Genomic DNA, 19525 nt, shown 5'->3' on the forward strand with positions numbered 1-19525 from the left:
AGGTAGTTAAAGTACTCACAGAATGTGAGTATATCATGCTAGTTTCTAGTCACTGGAGAAGGGCAAACAGGGGAATGCTGTTGAAAGGTGGAAAGTTTCAGTTTTATAAGAGAAAATTTCTAGAGATAGTCTGTACAATATTGTGCTTAGAGTTATTATTACTATAATGTATTCATAAACGTTTAAGAGAGTAAATATCATTGTATCTTTTTACCACAATAAAAGTATAGTAATCCCTAAATGTGCAGTGAAATATTACAAAGCTAAATAAGAGCAAACCAAAACAATTCCACTCACAAATATATACATACTGGGTTTAAAATATGAATGCTTCTGAAGTATATTTTTAAAAAGAAGCATTATATGTAAAATTTGCCTTATAGAATTTGTCACTTTTTTGCAAAATAAGTCTTTCCAAAAACTAACCTGATATGTCTTATCCTTTATTTATCAATAGCAATATCATTCTATTTTATTTAGAAAAAAATTCTATTTTATTTAGAAAAAATACCTTAATTTAACTTGGTCTTTTTATCCCAACAAATATACATATATTACTCTTTTAAACTTTTACTTGTCCCTGAAAGTATAGTTTTACTCTTGAAAACTAGTAAATATATGCTTAACTATATGTCAAAAGGATAAATTTTTTTAAATTTTGAGATGATAACAATTTAAAATATTTACATAATTTGTAGTATATGCTATGAATATATTTTTAAAACTTCACTTAAAATGATCTTTAACTCAGTAATTCATTAGTGAAATCATGCATTTCATGGTTTCTTCACAGCTGTTCAGTTTTTATAGTGTTTCTTCTTTTATCTTCTGCTGAAGTGTTTTATGGAGACTGAGGCTTAACTCCAGGACTCCAGGTTAAGAAACAGAATGAAATAGATGAATGCAAGTCAGCCCAGATTTGATCCCCAGCACTATATATAGTCTCTGAGTACCTACAGGACTGATCTCTGAGTGCAAAGCCAGTCTGATCCAAAATCAAAAGCTAACAAATATTTATGTGTATGTGAATAAATTAACTGAATAAAGTAGAATTCTATATTTTATAAAGATTTGAATTATTGGAAATGTGTATCTGTACTGGAAAATTAGAATATATATTGTGGAAATATTATGGAAATAAACTCTTGTTTTCCTCTACACTGGGGGTCTATTAGTTTACAGTTATTTTTTTTCAATTTATGAGTATAAAAAGTACTCATACATTGAGAATAAAACCTAATTGGATAAATCTTCAGGAAGAGGTTGTTTTACAATTTCTATAATTTAGCTCTAAGTTGGGCCGGAGCCATAGTATAGCAGGTAGGGCGTTTGTCTTGCACGTGGCCGACCAGGGTTTGATTCCTCCACCCCTCTCAGAGAGCCCAGAAAGCTACCGAGAGTATTCCGCCTGCTCGGCAAAGCCTGGCAAACTACCCGTAACGTATTTGCTATTCCAAAAACAGTAACAAGTCTCACAATGGAGATGTTACTGGTGCCCACTCGAGAAAAATAGATGAACAACGGGAGGACAGTGCTACAGTGTTACAGTGCAGATCTAAGATATTTAGAGCTAGAGTTATATTCAGCTGTTGGTAGGATTTCTCACCATTTCACTTTATCAAGGCAAGAGGTATTTATTATCTAATATGTGTGTGTGTGTGTGTGTGTGTGTGTGTAATCAAATACAAGGGCAGGAATGGACTTTTCTATTTTACTCATATTTTGAACTTCCTAGTTTTGTTGGGCTGGAGCATAGCACAACGGTAGGGCGTTTGCCTTGCACGCAGCCAACATGGCCGACCCGAGTTCGATTCCTCCGCCCCTCTTGGAGAGCCTGCAAGCTACTGAGAGTATCTCGCCTGCACGGCAGAGTCTGGTAATCTACCTGTGATGTATTCAATATGCCAAACACAGTAACAACAAAGTCTCCAATGGAGATGTTACTGGGCCCGCTCAAGCAAATTGATGAACAACGGGAGGACAGTGACAGTGACTAGTTTTGTTGGGTGGCCACACCCAAAGGCTTCTGTGCCTCTGTGTTGGCCACCTGGGGCCCTCCCTCTAGTACTGTGAGACTCTGCTCTGCTGGAGATCAAAACCCAGTCTCCTGCACACAGAGCATGTGCTCAGCCCTTGAGCTCTTTCTCTAGGGCCCATGGACTCCTTTACTTGGAAGCTTACCTAAAAACTAATCATTTCCTCTGTGATCAGAAAAGGTAAATAAAGAAGCTTTTTTTACTTAGGGTCAAGGATCAGGTCTAGGTCACCAGAGAGTTTGGTCATCTGTCCCCTGTTCTCTGAGAGTAGATTCTGGTGGATACAGTTACGATACATGGAACTTGGTGCAATAGAAAAATTACATGAAGGCATCACTGTATCACTGTCATTCCCTTGTTAGTAAATTTACTCAAGCAGGCACCAGTAATGTCTCTATTTCTCCCAGCCTGGGATTTTAGCAGCTTCTCCTTACTCATCTTTCCCAACAACTGGAGGCCCTTTCAGGGTCAGGGGAATGAGACCTATTACCATTACTGATTACTGTTTTTGACATATCAAAAATACGCCTCTGGGAGCTTGCCAGGCTCTGCCTGTGGGTGGGATACTCTTAGTAGCTTGCCGGGCTCATATATATATATATATATATATATATATATATATGATTTTGTTGCCTACTGTCTGAACCCCATCCAATATGGTGTGGTAATTATTATGGAAAATTGGTAGGAAGTGTCTTATGATGTGTCGTGTGGCCGCAAAGTGGCTGCGCAATCCGGAAAGCTACATGAAGGTAGCAATGTATTGTGTTTAGACTATTCCATTGCATCTTCTTCTGGTGGTTGCAGAATGGGGCTTAGTTGGAATAATGGTGGGCAAAGATCACAGGGATTTTTTTTGTAGCCCATATCAGTTTATTTAATGACTGACTTGAAAACCTTGTCAGGCTGTGCCCATAGTTGCTGGTTTTCTTCCACAGAAGATCAGATAAATAATTCATTCTTCAGTTTAAAAGGCATTATACACAGCAGTGCTAATTGAAGCAGGCCATCTGATGAAAGATAACCTTCAAACAATTTATACCTAAATATAAGCATTTATGAGACTTAAAATGCTCTAGTATAATCGATAGAAATAATTTTATTCTTTACCTGTCATCGAGTACATTAATCTGTTCACTTCATCTTTTTAAATCTCTCAATGTAACTCTGTATATGTCTACTGAATATTGAATAGTAGGATTTCATATTCTGTGTCTTTCATCTATGATCATAAAAGGTGAAAAAAGAAGCCTTATTTTTTTAGAGTAAAGGATCCGGCCTGGAAATCAAGTTGTCTTTTTTTGGTAGAGCATATTCCTGCATGCAAGGCTCTGGGTTTCTTCCCCACACTGTATGCCGACCCCCTGCAATACTCTTGGATGTGGCCCCCACAAAAATAGGGGTAAAAACCCACTAGACAATATTAAATTGATATTTTTATTTTGTACAGTAAAGTGACCAACTGGCTTTTACTTTTAAACTACTCTGTTATTATTATGATAGGATTTTTCAAATGCAATGAAACACAAAATATATAGAGTCAGAGCCATAGTACAATGGGTAGGGTGCTTGCCTTCCATGCAGCAGACCCTGGTTCAATCCCAGAACACCATATGGTCCAAACAGGAGTAATCCCTGAGCACAGAGCTCCACTGGGCGTGTCCCCAAAATACACATACGTGAGCGCACACACATATTACATATGTAATATATATGTTAGATATGTAGCACCGTGGCACTGTCCTCCTGTTGTTCATCGATTTTTCAAACATGCCCAGTAACGTCTCCATTGTGAGACTTGTTACTGTGTTTGGCATATTGAATACATCAGGGTAGCTTGCCAGGCTTTGCCATGCATGAGAGATTCTCTCGGTAGCTTGCTGGGCTCTCTGACAGGGGAGGAGGAATCAAACTTGGCTCAGTCAGGTTGGCCGCATGTAAGGCAAATTCCCTACCGCTGTGCTATCATTCCGGCCCATGTTATATATAACATATAATTATATATATTAAGTAAAGGGAAAGAATTATTTTTAGGAGCAATTGTTTGGGTGCCACATCCAGCAATACTCAAGCTTGGGGGCTACTTCTTACTCCCAACTCCCAGCTTGGTACTTGTGAGTCATTCCCAATGTTGCTCTGGGTACCCCATGATGCCAGGAATGGAATTTAGGGGCTCCTGCATGCATATGTTCTGCATACTAAAGGACCATGTTCAATCTCCAGCACTATATGGTCTCCCAAGCACCCCTGAGCACCTCTAGGTATGGTTCCAAAAGCAAAACTGAGCATATTTTATATAAATATAGGAAATATAGAAAAAAATTAGCAGAAAGTGGGTGTTGTTGGGGAAACAATCAACATGTTCAAGGGCTTTCCTCTGTGTGTGCTACAGTGTCACTCCTGACAGGACTCAGGACATATGTGGTGCCAGGATTATACTCGGGCTGCCGGGACCATGCTTGGTGCATGTTGCACTCTCTGGGGCCCACAAACCTTAGTTTTAGAATTGACACACAGTTGGGACACAAGAAGATAGCAACAGAGGACCAAAGGCAACATAATAGATCCACACAAATGAGTCAGATTTGGGGGCAAAAGGGTACTTGAGGTACTTTGGGGTACTTGAGGGAGGAAGGTGGGTACACTGGTGATGGATACAGTGTTGGAATTATGTGCATGAGAAACCATCATAAACAGTATTGTAAATCACTGAAATTCAGTCAATTAAAAATAAAAGAATATTGTAATATAGGGAAAAAAAGAGTTAACTCACAGTTGGCAAATTGTTTTCACATTCAGTGTCTCTTTTATTTTTACCCTCACAAACTGTTAATTAGTTGATTTGGACAGGTAACATTATCACCATTTTTACCATCAGCTCAGGTGCAAAGTGTTTAAGTGACTTACTCCAAGGTCACTGAGCAATCAAGTGACAAAGCACCAACTTCTTTTCTAATACAAATCTTGTATAGAGCAGCCAAGACTAAGTAGTTGATGTTTAGAAATATTTTATTATCACAACATGTTACCTTAATCTTTAAAGAATTGGTAATTCATATTTCCCCTAACATATGAGAACTATACAATTGTTCTATTTTATTCAGTTTACTGAAAATATTTCATAAGTGATAACTAAGACTTTATGTGGAGTCAAACTGTTCTGTTGCACTTATGCTTGGAAATATGAACAGCTGTTTGAACGCACACATGAAAAATTTCAATCTGCCTATAAGGGAGCATTCTGGTGATTCTAAGGATAAGAGAATTAAGTCAATTTACCTTTGCAAAGGAAAACTATTCTGGGGATTATTTAAAGTGGTTGAATTAGTAGCTTTAGTCCCACAAGCTGTCAACAATAAAGAGATTAAGACTTCATTTGCAAGCTTTACCTTGAATGTAAAATGACAATAATTGACATTTAAAACCTGTATGGTATAGGACTCCACATGACACAAGCAGAAACTTCTAGTGCCTGTACATATCAGTTTCACTTGTCTCTTACCAAAGCTGAACTATCCGAACTCTTTTTTTGTGTGTGGTTGACTCTGAAGTATTATCTATGAGCACAGGGAAACGTTGCTTGAGATAATGCTGTAGGAGATCAAATTAAGGACATAGAATGCATATTACTATTGACTTCTGGTCCACCTTCAAAAATGAGAGCTAGCACTTCCAAAAGTGTAACATTCTATGAATTTGCATAATTTGCTTTTCAGTGCAAAGTAACAGGTTCTGACCCAGATTATCTCAAAGTGAATTGTCATCAGGCCAATAAAAAATTGAGCAGATGGATGTCATTTTTCAATATTAGACTTTCTTTGACAATAATCATTCTTGATGTTCTAAGATAATAAGAATCAAGAAGAATTCTTCAAGCATTTCCTCACATAAATATTTTTATAGTTTATGTAGAAACAGGGCTGGAGCGATAGCACAGCCGGTAGGGCATTTGCTTTGCACGCGGCCTGCCGGGTCGACCTGTGTTCCATTCCTCTGCCCCTCTTGGAGAGCCACGCAGGCTACTGAGAGTATCTCGCCCGCAAGGCAAACCCTGGCAAGCTACCCATGATGTATACAATATGCCAAACATAGTAACAAGTGTCACAATGAAGACATTACTGGGCCCACTCGAGCAAATCAATGAACAACGGGAGGACAGTGACAGTGACAGTGATGTAGAAGCAGACGAATGGTTGGCAGAAAGGAAAATCCTTCCTAATTTCATGAAAGGAGAAAGGAGTTTTAGTTTAAATACATAAATACATACACACACATACACATCAATTGCTCAAAGTTTAAGAATATCACATATTCTTCTTTGCTATGTATATTAGAGCATCACTCATATTTTTTAAACCATTTTTATTGAAGTACTGGGATTTATAATATTGTTATATTTTTCATGCATACATCATGCTAACACTACACCGATGAGCAGAGTACCCACTTCCCAGCCACCCTCTCTCCCATGAAAGCTCAGTTCTGTGCACACAGTCTCTAATATTTTTCATTTTTGTGCTGTGCAAATTTCCACAACCATTCCCAGTTTCTATATATTGTATTTTTGAAGGCATTAAGAAAGATAATCATATTTTATAAAGAACAATCTGTCTCTTCAATTAATACCCCATGCTAAATTTGAAATTTACATCCTACACACCAGTTTGGTTGCAAAATAATTAATTTGATTCAGATGTTTAATTAAGCATGACAAGAAGGCTTTGGTTTAAAGTTAAGAGGGGGAAAAAATGAAAGAGTTGCCTTGAAAAAGCCTGGAGCATATTTTGCAGAGCATCTTGGAACAAACAGTTTTAACTAAAGACTTAGATGATTCCTTTGATGGTTTCATTAACAAGTCAAGTCTTCAGACCCAGGAGACCTATGACAGAGAATATTCTAGTAGTTAGATGTAGGACACATAGATTTTGGATTTTTTGATCAAGTTGTAATAAATATCTTTAATTAAGCAGCTTTTTCCTGGGGAATTAAAGGAAAGGAGGAAAATATGCCTTGTTATTTATGTTCGAATCATTTCTTCCATATTCTGTATTAACTGGATCTGCTATTCACAGATACTATTAATACTTCATAAATAGTCACTATGTACATTGTGCACATACTTTCTTCCTGTTCTATTTTGTTGCACAAACTCTGTTCAAAACTATAATTAAAGCCAATTTTTTTAAGCCAAGTGTTAATCCTCTTCATTAAACTTATATTTTGTTGTAATCAAAACCCAACCCAAACAAAACCACAACAGTTGAGCTTGTCATAGCAATTTATTTGATTTCCATTTCAGTGATAAGTTTTCATCTATCTTTATGTAGGACAGGGAGAGATTTAGGAATATTCATAGAAATGGCACAAAATAAAACATAATTTTTCTTAAGTACAGTTGTGGGCTAGAGTGGTAGTAGAGGAGGTAGGGAACTTGCCTTGCACCTGGCCTGAAAGAGGAAGCCTCAATTTCCCCTTGCCAGCTGTCCCCATTTTTGAACAGTCCCATTTTGTCTGTCCCCATCATACTTTTTGGACTTCCTGTGAATTCCTGGGCCCTTTTGATAAACAAGAAGCTAACAATTGTCCAACATAAAATTCGGCCTAAGAGCTGGGAGGCTAAGATAATGGGCAATACCTAGGGCATATGGCCAGACAATCATCTGTTTGATCTCTACATTCTCTGTAGCACTCTTGTCAATTGATAAGAAATGTAAAGCTCAGTTTTCATTTTCAAGAACCTATACACACCAGGAAAAAAATCCCTATCTTTAATTTACTGCATTCTCTGTAACACAAAGATTTTTCTTAAAAAACCCACAAAATGAGCCATACTTAGTCCTTTTCTATATTCCTTTCCCTTTCTCTTCTGTTTTCCAATATACTTTTCTACTTTCCAACTCTGAGTCTGAGCATTTTTATTACTCAATATTTTCTTTTTTAAAAAATATTGAAATACCTGAAAACACATGGACGAACACAGAGACTTGCCAACACACACCTGCATCAGGCAGACCCGGGGTTGATCTCCAGAGCTGCATATGTGCACCCAAGCCCCACTAGGAGTGATCTCTGAGTGCAGAACCAGGAGTAATCCCTGAACACTGCTGGGTGTGACACCCAAAATAAAACTATAACAATAAAATGCAATAATCATTTGACAACCCATTTCATTTTACAATTTTCATTTGAAAGAATATTTTATGTAGAATTACACTCTGTGAAAAAGTCAGGAGTGTCAAAATGACTGACAAAATTTCTCATATCCCAGATATGCAGTAATATCTATGCTCAGAGTTGAAAGAGTTTTTTTTTTTTAATGAGGAGTACCTTAATACAAAAGCTTACAAATTAATCATGGGTACCAAGTCAAGGACCAAATATCATTCAGAATGTTCAACTAAGGGAAGGGAACAGGTTATCAGAGGAGAGTTAGAGGGTCAGGATATGGTGTCAAAACAAAAGAGGTAGGGTAGTTTCTTCCATTGCCTAACTCTATCCACCCCGGGCCTCTGAAGGCCAGTTAAAAAACACTATGGCTAATGGCAGAATGTATCCTCCAATCCCTTTTCCTTTTTTAAAACATTTATTTATTTATTTATTTGCCTTTTGGGTCACCTCCAGCAATGCTTAGAGTTTCTCCTGTCTCTAAAATCAGGAATTACTCCTTGGGGTGGTCAGGGGACCATATGGGATGCCAGAGATGGAATCCAAGTCAGCCACATGTAAGGCAAACACCCGACCCATTGTACTATTGCTCCAGCCCCTATCCTCCAATACCTGATAGAAGAGTGGATTTATGTCCTCCATCTCCTATCTCCAAGGATGTTTAGAGAATTTGAACCTAGTCCTGCACCACTACTTCAAAGACTCAATTCAAGGACATGGAAAGACATGTTAGATCCAAGAAAGTCCTCTAGAGTTTTATGAATCAGACCAAACATTTATGTCTTATTGTCAAGGTGGTTTATCAAGTGCTAGATAACTAGCATTGTCGAGATATAGTTGCACAATAGAATAAGTAGAAGCTACTTTTTTGCCCTGAAGGAGCCACATGACTGACAAGATACATATGCTGAAGAGCTCTCAGAGACACAGGTTTCTTTATCTGAAGTAGTCTGTCAAAGTCCAGCCCCATCTCTACAATCACATACAGTCTAAAGCTAAAGTGACAGGAACCCGGAAATTGTGTTTTTGAGTGGCAATATCCCCATACCATTCCTGTGCATGTTATGTTGACAGCAGTCCAATAGCTCTTCTTCAGACAAAACATACTTGATAGTGGTTGCTATCTTAAGATTTTGTTTACCCGTAGAAACTTCAGTCACTCCCCTCTGCTTGATTACACAGTATATGCTGTACACATTGATTTCATTGTGTCACCACTTCATGATCAGAGTACACTTTTGGGGCTCATGTTAGAGTCTTATCCTAGTTTTCTATTCTTTTGCAGATGAGGCATAGAGTTGGGTCACACCCAGTGTGCTCAGAGGCCATTCCTGGTTCAGTACTGAGGGTAGCTCTCTGTGGTGCTCAGGGGACAATTCAGTGCCAGGAATCAAACCCAGGCATGCCAAGTTTGTGCTGCAGTCCTTTAAACTATCTCCCTGGCCTCTATTTATTTAAGTCAAGAAATTTTATTGAGGGTTGGAGAGGTAGTACAAGGTTGGAGAGGTAGTACAAGGTTTAAAGTGTACCTTGCCTTGGTGGTGGGAAATGGGCACTGGTGGACGGATGGGTACTTGATCATTGTATAGCTGAAACCCAAGCACAAAAATTTGTAAGTCTACAACTGTACCTCATGGTGTCTCACTAATAAAAATTTTAAAAAATAAATAAAATAAAGTGTACCTTGCCTTGCATGTGGCTAATTCAGGATCCATTCCCCCACCTGGTTTGGGATTAATTCCCCTGAGCAAAACATGTAGACCAGGAGCAACCCTCACGCACCGAGCCAGGAGTGCCCCTTTGAAAGGAAGGAAGGAAGAAAGATAGGAAGGGAAATTTCATTAAAAAAGGGAGGCAAGCAAATTTGCTCAAGAGAATGTGGGCTTCTCCAGGCCCTTTGTTTCCTGAGAAAATCTGTTGACTTCTGGAAGCTTCCATTTTTTTCTTTTTATCTTTTTCGTGTTTGGACCACACTAGTTGTGCTCAGGGATTGCTCCTGGCTCTGTTCTCCAGGATCACTCCTGGTGGGACTCCAGCATCCCTATGGAGTGCCAGGAATCAAACCCAGGTCTGCCATGTAGAAGGCAATCACCCTACCTACTCCAGCCCCTCAGTTTCTTATTTCTTACTGGTATACTAGGACTTACATGTCTCATTACCTAAATATAAGATTGTTTTGAATGTGTAGATGGATTAGAGTAAGAACAACCTAAAAAATAGACATATGAAATTAGATGTTACAAAACTTAAAAATAGCTGCCATCAATCATCGTATATGATGATACCTGAGAAGGGGACTTTCATATGTATTAAGGGCATATACTATTTCTTATATTTCCATACAATATAGTAGACTAAATCATTGGTGTAATCACTATACTTAAGTCCCACAGGACAAGCAGAAGCTATATATATTTTATTTTGTTTTCTGATAATCTAAACTTTATTAAATGAAATTGCTAAAATAGACATTTTATCAAATTTATCAAATGTTATGCTTTTTCTTTAAAGCAAGTCTATAAATTACCATTATTATTGCATTTTATAGAAGAAAAACATATTTAGAAGAATTATTAGCATTATTGGTGAGCTATTGGATTTCAGGATTGTATGACTCTCAAGTCTATAATCTTTCAATTAGTAATGCCTCCTCTTATGCTATCAGTGACTAGAATTTGTAAGTAATATATATTTATTGAATGGCATACAGATTACTCTTATAGCTTCCTCCCTTGAGGTAATATTTTTTTCACCAGTGAATGAGGCATTTCAACTATCTTATATTAATATTATATTGAGAATTTAACAACACCTGAAATCACTAAAATTAGAATAATTTTCAAAATGTGATCAGGTGAAAAATGGAAAAAAAATTCCAATTGTAACAGGTGTTTTTAATGCTTCTTTTAGCTAGAGATAGAACTTTTATTGTACTGAATTATATAAAGAAAACTCTGCTAAAACATTAACCATAATCTTTTGAAGGGTACAACAATAAGAATAAAACAACTAAAGTAAGACAGCAGACAATTATATTACATAAGAATGTAGGTAATAGAAAATATGACGTGTGTGTTACCAGCATGATTTAACTGAGCTAAGGATGGATATGTAAAAGAAAAGAATACCTAGCCAGGTATGTGGCTCAATGGTAGAACATGTGCCTTGTATGTATGTTATGAGAGGTCCTGAGTATGATCCTTAGCAGTGGACCAGAGGGACTGAGGGAGACTTAAAAGAAAATAAAGAAGTATTACTTGTTTAAGATTGAACTGGAGGCCTGAGGAAGTGGTTTATAGAGCTGGAGAGTGTGCTTTGGGGACTGCATGGGCCTCTCCAATGTTGCCATGGGAGACTGGATCACCACATCAGGAGCAGTCCCCAGGTACTCCTAGATGTGACCCAATACCATGAAAATAAATGGAAGAACTAATGATTGAATTATGTCCTCCAAAACGAGAAGTTAAAGCACTAACCCCAGTAATCTTTGAATATGACCTTATTCATAAATAGGCTCTTTGCAGATGTAATCAATTTGAGGTCACTGAGTCTAAGCCAACATTGACCTAGCTACATAGGAATAGGAGGAAAATAGGCAGGGTGATAGCAGAAAGAGCCCCAGAGGACAATTCTGAGAAGGGGCCCAAGACATGCACCCAATGTAAACAAAAAGGTAATCCTCTCAAACATCCTATTCCCCAGACCCTGTTTTAAGCCCTGTGCAGAGTGTTCACCCATTGTCCCCCTAGTTAAAAAAGAAAAAGAAGAAAGGTTCTCCATATATTTTCCTAGGCTTTATAGTTAAGGGTACCCTCCTTTTCTCAAATAGTTTTTACTGAATTAGGCCCTCTGGTCTCTAGTCCTCTGCTTTTAATCTTGACTGACTGAGGACAAGAACCTGTGTTCATTATAGCAATATGACTAGTATACTTTTAGGGAGAAGGACATTTCAGAGAATCATTGACAGGAGAATGCCACCTGAAAGCATAAATACCTGAAAAAAGAGAAGGAGTGTTAGAATCTAGATATTGGAAGAAGAGAGGATGGCTCCTCAACAAGAGGATTCAGATGGAGTAAGACCCTATGAAGATTTTGAGTTCAAATTTTAAGGCTCCAGAACATGAGTTTGTTTTAATTCACCAGGACTACAATACTTACTTACAACAGACCTAGGAAATGAACACTGTTTTAAAATTCTTCACGGCAAAAACAAAATGTAGACAAACAAAAAATCCTCTACACTTATCTTTTCATAGGCCGTAGAGTATACAAACTTGTTTTAGAGTGAAGAGTTGTGTGAAACTCTCAATTTTCACTCTGTAAATATCTTAACATGGGTATGTTCTCATTCTTGACAAAGATTGGAAGTGCGAATGAAAGCTTTTTCACTGTTTTATAAATCTGTGATAAGATGATTTTTCTGTCTTCAATGATAAACATGATTTCTTACCCTCTTATTGCTCTGTTGGCTCAAATCTCGATAAACTAGGACCAAGGATATTTGAAGTTGTGCCTCATTTATTTGATAATTCATTCAAGGTCATGGTTCACTTGGATACATGGCCCTGATCAGAGCATAGGACTAGAATGTAGCAGTTAGGCCCCTGCTTTGCATGAAGCTGACAAGGGTTTGATCCCTGCTACCCCATATGGTCACCGAGCCTACCAGGAGTGATCCCTTAGCATGTGATCCCAAGTTATGACCAAAAAAAATCAAATATAATTTTTTAAAAATCACAAAGAGCTTATTTATATGTAATTTATTATGATGGGGCAAAATCATCCCCAAATTTAATGACTTCAATCAACAACATGCATTATCTTAGTTACTGTGAGTCAAGAATTGGAATAGAGTTGATGGATTCCTCTGGAATTGGGATTGTCTTAAGGCTACACTCATCTAGAGACTCAAGTGAGAAGACACTGCTTCCTGCTTTATTCTAGTTCTTGGCATAATCCAGTTCCTCTAAGGGTATCAGATTTACTACTTAAATTTTTATAAGCTGCTTGCTTCAGTCACCTCTCAGTGCTTTGCCTTGTGTACCTCTCTTTAGAGCATTTTTCACTGTGGCAGCTTGTTTTATATAGTGAGAAGACAATAGAGAGTATTAGCAAGAAAGAATTGAAGGTGCACAAGAGATAGTACAATGGGCAGGGTGCTTCATTTGCATGTGGCCAACCCAGGTTCAGTTATCAACATCACATATGGTTCCCTGGGCCCGATTTGAGCACAGAGCCAAGAGTAATCTCTGAGCATCATAGAGTGTGCCCTCTCTCCCCCGAAAAAAGAGAGTTGTAAAGTGGTAGAAGCACATGTTTTTGGAACCTAATCATACAAATGACATCTCATTACTTTTGCCATACTATGCTAGTTAGAATAAAATCATCTAATAATTTAATTCATTTAAAACATGTAGTATCACCAATTTATACTTAAAGGAAAGGGATTGTGCAATGGCATGAATATTGAGAAACTGGACTCATTGGCAGCCACACTGGAAATTGTCTATCATATTATCATGGGGCTGAACAAAAACTGCGCCATTAGCATTAAATGATGGCATATCATTTTTTTGTAATAATAATTATAGTTTCTCATAAGCTTAAATAAATATGTATGCTAATTTTATTAAAAGGCAACAATCACTTCTCCCTGCCCCAGTGAGACACTGAGTTGCCGTCCACAAATGGCTCCTCCGGCTCCTGAACAGCCATGATCCCAGAGGCACAAAAACCAATCTTGGAACCCAGGGGCTATTGGCAGAAATTCCTCCGAACTAAATTACTAAAATATCACTTGATATTTTATATCAAGTGATCACTTGATCACTTGATATCCTGTTACTCATTGATTTGCTCAAGCGAGCACTAGTAACATCTCCATTTGTCCCTGTCATGTGCTAGTGTAGCCCAATTGCGTCTGCCATTTTGGGTTTCTAAAAGGTAAAGGTAAAGGTAAAGGCCCTCCCGTTGATCGTCGATTTGCTCGAGCGGGCCCAGTAACGTCTCCATTGGAGACTTTGTTGTTACTGTGTCTGGCATATCGAATACTCTCGGTAGCTTGCCGGGCTCTCCGAGAGGGTCGGAGGAATCGAACTCGGGTCGGCCATGTTGGCCGCATGTAAGGCGAACGCCCTACCCGCTGTGCTATCGCTCTAAAATATCAGAAATGGGTTTCTAAAATATCAGAAATCCAAAATTACACAGCCATTGTTGCAGCCACACGACATCATATGCTCTTCATAATTAGCAATAGAAAAAAATGATCTAATGATGCCTTTTCAGCATGTTTGATTGTTGAGGGGAAATCCAAATAATAATGGTGGTTCTTCTGTCGAAAAATTGAATGTAATCAAAGTAGAGAGAGATTAAAGTAGAAATCATCTGCCACACAGGCAGGGGGAAGGGTGGGATAGGGAGTATATTGGGGTTCTTGTTGGTAGAAAATATACACTGGTGAAGGGATGGGTGTTTAATCATTGTATGACCAAGACTTAAACCTGAAAGCTTTGTAACTGTTCTCATGGTGATTCAATAAAAAAAGGCAACAATCAATAATAAAGAAACTATGGAGCGATAGCACAGCGGTAGGGCATTTGCCTTACAAGCAGCCAACATGGCCAACCCGAGTTCGATTCCTCCGTCCCTCTCGGAGAGCCCGGCAAGCTACCGAGAGTACCTTGCCTGCATGGCAGAGCCTGGAAAGCTGCCCGTGACATATTCGATATGCCAAAACACAGTAACAACAAGTCTCATGATGGAGACGTTACTGGGCCCACTCGAGCAAATCGATGAACAACGGGAGGACTGTGCCAGTGACTGTAATAAAAAAAAATCATAGAGAATGAGAATTATGAGTTACTAATTTTACAAATTCATTTATGAGAAGCTGGAGAGATAGTACAGTGGGTTAGGTGCTTGCTTTATCATATTGCTATATTACTATATATAGAGACATTTGCAGAGTGTGATGCTATTTATATATATATATATATATATATATATATATAGATTGAGAGAACAGAATTAAGACTTCAGAAATAAAACCATACACAACTGACTTAGGGCTAAGTTTTTTTTCTTTTCCCTTTACCCTTCAAAATTCTTGGCTGGAACCCCACTCTCTAGTAAAAGACTAATTAGTAGGGTAAAAAAAGAAACAAGTTTAATAATATTTATATATACCTCCTTTATTCATGGAAGAAACCCAGAAAAATGGAGCTATTCCCTTAATTGGCCCAAACCATCACCATAAGTACTATTTTTTGTTAAGTACAAAAGGATTTGGGGGGATGGAAATGGATGCCTACAGAAGGTGACCCGGAAAGGAGACATTTAAAAAGGATTTAGTTATTGAGCTGAAGAGCAGTATGTTTTTGTTTTTGTTTTATTATATTTTTTTTAAAATTTTTATTAGTGAAACACCATGAGGTACAGTTGTGGACTTACAAATTTTTGTGCTTGGGTTTCAGTTATACAGTGATGGAGTTCCCATCCCTCCACCAGTGCCCATTCTCCAACACCACTAATCCCAGTATCCCTCCCACCCCCCATCCCCCCATCCCACCCTGCCTCTGTGGCAGGGCATTCTCTTTTGTTCTCTCTCTTCTTTTGGGAGCATTGAAAAGCAGTTTTGCACTCAGGAACCCTAACACTCAGTACCCCATGGTACCTCAAGCCATAGGTGGGCCCCTCAAAAAAGGTTTAATTGTTATGCATATTTAAATCCCTGTTCTCCATTGATGAGAGTTATCTGGGAGTTGCTCATCCTCCCTCCCAGAGACAAAAAAACCCTTACAAATGGAGAGTTTCTTCCAAAAGGATAAATTTGGTTTTCAAGAGCTTTTATATGCTATTCTTTGGTTAAAACTCCCCTTCTTGTGATTGTGAGAAGTTGGTCACTGTGCAAACAGAAGTCTGCCATTTTTCAACTTGTTGCCCATAAAGCTTTTTCCTGAATCATCATCGTGTTTCTTGTTTGATTGGCCCTCCAGGGGTGATAGAAAGAAAGGGGGTCCAGATAATGTATAATATATTTAAAATATATATTATTTTAACTGAATATGTAAAACACAAATTAAGTTTTAAAAATTGTCCACAAGCTAAGGAATTATTCCACAAAAGTAGTATTATAAAAGACCAAAAAATACATGAGATGATGCTCAAAACTTACTGGAAGGGAGCAGAATATACCAGCCCCCAATGTCTCCTTGACTTATGAAGATTATTTTAGGCTGGTTAGTTAAGAAACAATAGACACAAGAAATCTGAAATTCTAGTAGATATTTCCCTTTCCTAAGAGACATTTTCTACATAGGAGAAATCTCCATTTGTAAGGGTATATCCCTATTAATATGAAGAAAGCAGATAACAACATTCCTAGAAACTCTTATAAAGGTCTAAATCTGCATAACAATCATGCCCTCAATCAGCTCCCCAACTAAATACCTGAATGTAGTGTTTAAGGTGGTGATGATGTGGTCAATTTGCTGGTTTTCTTGCATCTTCCCCATGTATACAGAAATACACGTATTTCCCACTCAGATCAATCTGTCTTTTGCTAGGTGGGGGTTTCAGCCAAGAACTTAGACAGAGGAGAAATTATTTTTCCTCCCCTATATTATACTAGGAAAGCAGCGAGCAGGAAGGTAGTAACCTTAACGGGAGAGTACTAATGCTTTTGCTGGCCTTTATCTTGTTAATTTGGCCACAAGCCTGAGCTCAGCTGCCAATGGAAGCATATTCAGACAGGATAGATTTTTCAAGGTTTTATTCACACACACCAAACTCATTCCTACAAGGGACTCAGCACTGAGGGTTGGTAAACTGGGACTGCCCCCTGAGCTTGGAACCCAGAATTCTGGGCTCTGTTCTTACACATTTTAACTTCCAAGGCAAAAGGAACATTGGTCACGCCCCTAACTTTTCCCTCTAGGCAAACCAAATGGTAATTCAGCCAATCCTACCTATTCATTGCAAGTTACAAATTAAGCATTGTTTTAACCCAAGTCATAGGGCAGAGATTATCAAACATCTGTATATCCTGAGGCATTTACCTCCTTATCTGTAGTTTGGCATTGGAACCTGCCTTCACAGCCCTTGGGGTTTTTCCTCAAATTATAACCTTTAGGCATAAAACAGAGTCTAGTTTCAAAATGGAGCCACAGTGGTCTGTTTATTTTTCACATCTCACTATAGAAGTGTCCAGGGAGGTTAGCAATGGTTAAAAGTCAAGAGCATTTGCACAGCATGGAAATTTCCATCCACCAGCATCACTAGGTTAGTCATCAGGTTGTACCTTGTTGGGATCGGGAGTTCCCTAGCCCTGGGAGGTGCGGAGAGACCAGATAGACACAATTCCTGTAGGAGTAAAAATGGGGTTTATTTAGACCAGCATGCTGGGGCTCCGCAGCATACCCCAAAAATGGGCAGTGGCTGAGAGCCCCGAACTTCTTCAAAGGGGATCTTATATAGGCCTTCACTGGCCGTTACAGCAAAGCCCGTGCATTTCATAGCCAATAGATTTGTAACAACATGTACTTTCTTAACCAATCCATTTAAAAGTACCTCACTCCTTAGCCTATAGATTCAAAGATCAGCATTTACGTACATCAATTGTCAGCACAAGCAAGACTATAGCCGGAATCATTAAGCCTTAGGTAATCTCCCTTGACCATCCACATTTTGAGTTACCCAAGTCTGCAGGGTGCTTTAGTGAGACAATACACTCCAGGAAAGGGCAATTTCCCCCAACCACCTGCATCCTGAGTTATCCTTTACCCAAATCTGCAGGGTGCTTCACTGAGACAATACATTTCAGGGACAGTAAATACACCTGAATCCTGTCACACTTGGTTTAGAAAGAAGTTATGCCCTGTTCACTTTCCAAGTCCCCTCTCCCCCAGGTGCAAAGCAGCCAAGCAGTTTTACAGAAAGCAATGTTGCAAGTTAGCTAAAGTACACAAAAATTTGATGCCCTAATATGGATTCTTTCAACCTAAGGTCCCCTTGATCTACCTGGCGTGGAAATCTGGTCTCTACAACTGGACGTGCAGCTTCAGGAAGGGACTAGGGATGGCTCTTTGTAGAAAAAGTCAGTCCTGATTTTTGCACTAGTTTCCTAGCTTCATTTTCTCACACACACACACACACACACACACACACACACACACACACACACCACATGAATTACAGGAAGAGATAAATGGTAAAGAAATTTTATTAGCAGGGAGAGAAAAGAAAATGGATTGGGGAGATGGTACAGGGATTAGGGCATATGTCCAACCCCTATTTAATCCCAGAACTACATGGCCCCTAGAACCTCAAAGGGTGTATCCTTGGAGGTCCCAGGTGTTACTTTTATGGTCCTGAACCTGTCAGGTTTTGTGCAGCACTTATATCTGTGGCCTCTTGAATTGCACCGCAAGCATGAATGGCTAAGTGTCTCTGGCAATGGTCACCAGATTCTTTAAACACTGTCTCCACTCCCACAAATAATACTGAAGAAAAGAAAAAGAAAATATGGACTTCTCCAGAGAGAGGATAGAGTCTCATGAAGCAAAAGAAAGAATTATATATCCCAAGTTGGGATACCAGTGAATCCAGAGTTGAGTAAACCCAATTTGCTTTGAAAAGTCAGTTTTCTAGGGTTTCAACAAACTGCCCTGGCCTGGGGTCTTCTTATGCAGATGAGAGTCTGGACTGGGTCTTTTAAGTCTTGAGCCTTGGGGTGATTCCTTTGCAAATCACATCTTGATTTTATTTCTTCTCAAACTAATTACCAAGGGCTCTCTACCTGTCTGCTTCATTACCAAAATAAGTACTGACTTTTGGGGAGATATTGAAGGTAAGCTTCATGTGGTAATCTTGGAAAAAAAAAACAGATATCACCACAACCTTGAAAATAATAATAAATTAGAGAACTTATTCTAATAGATTAAAAACTTACTATAAACTACAGTTATCTAGAAAATGCAGTACAGACCTTACACTAAGGGAATAGAATTCAGAGTCAAAGGTAAGTCACAGCCTTAAAATATGCTTATCTTGGGGGCAGAGCAATAGAATGGCAAGTAGTGCATCTGCCTCATAAGTGGCCAATCCAGGTTCAGGTTCCATCCCAAGCACCATATATAGACCCTTAGCCCAGAGCCAGGAGTTAGCCCTGAGCACCACTTGATACAGCTACAAAATAAGAGTCCCACCCCCCACATTGCTAATATTAAAATTTGCAAATCTCAATCAGAAAAGGGAATTATATCCAGAATATTAACTCCTTCAATTCTCTGAGGACACCAAGTTCAAATAAACAAGAAACAACCACA

The sequence above is a fragment of the Sorex fumeus genome, unplaced genomic scaffold (assembly GCF_029834395.1).
Source record: "Sorex fumeus unplaced genomic scaffold, SorFum_2.1 ptg000086l, whole genome shotgun sequence".
Lineage (NCBI taxonomy): Eukaryota > Metazoa > Chordata > Mammalia > Eulipotyphla > Soricidae > Sorex > Sorex fumeus.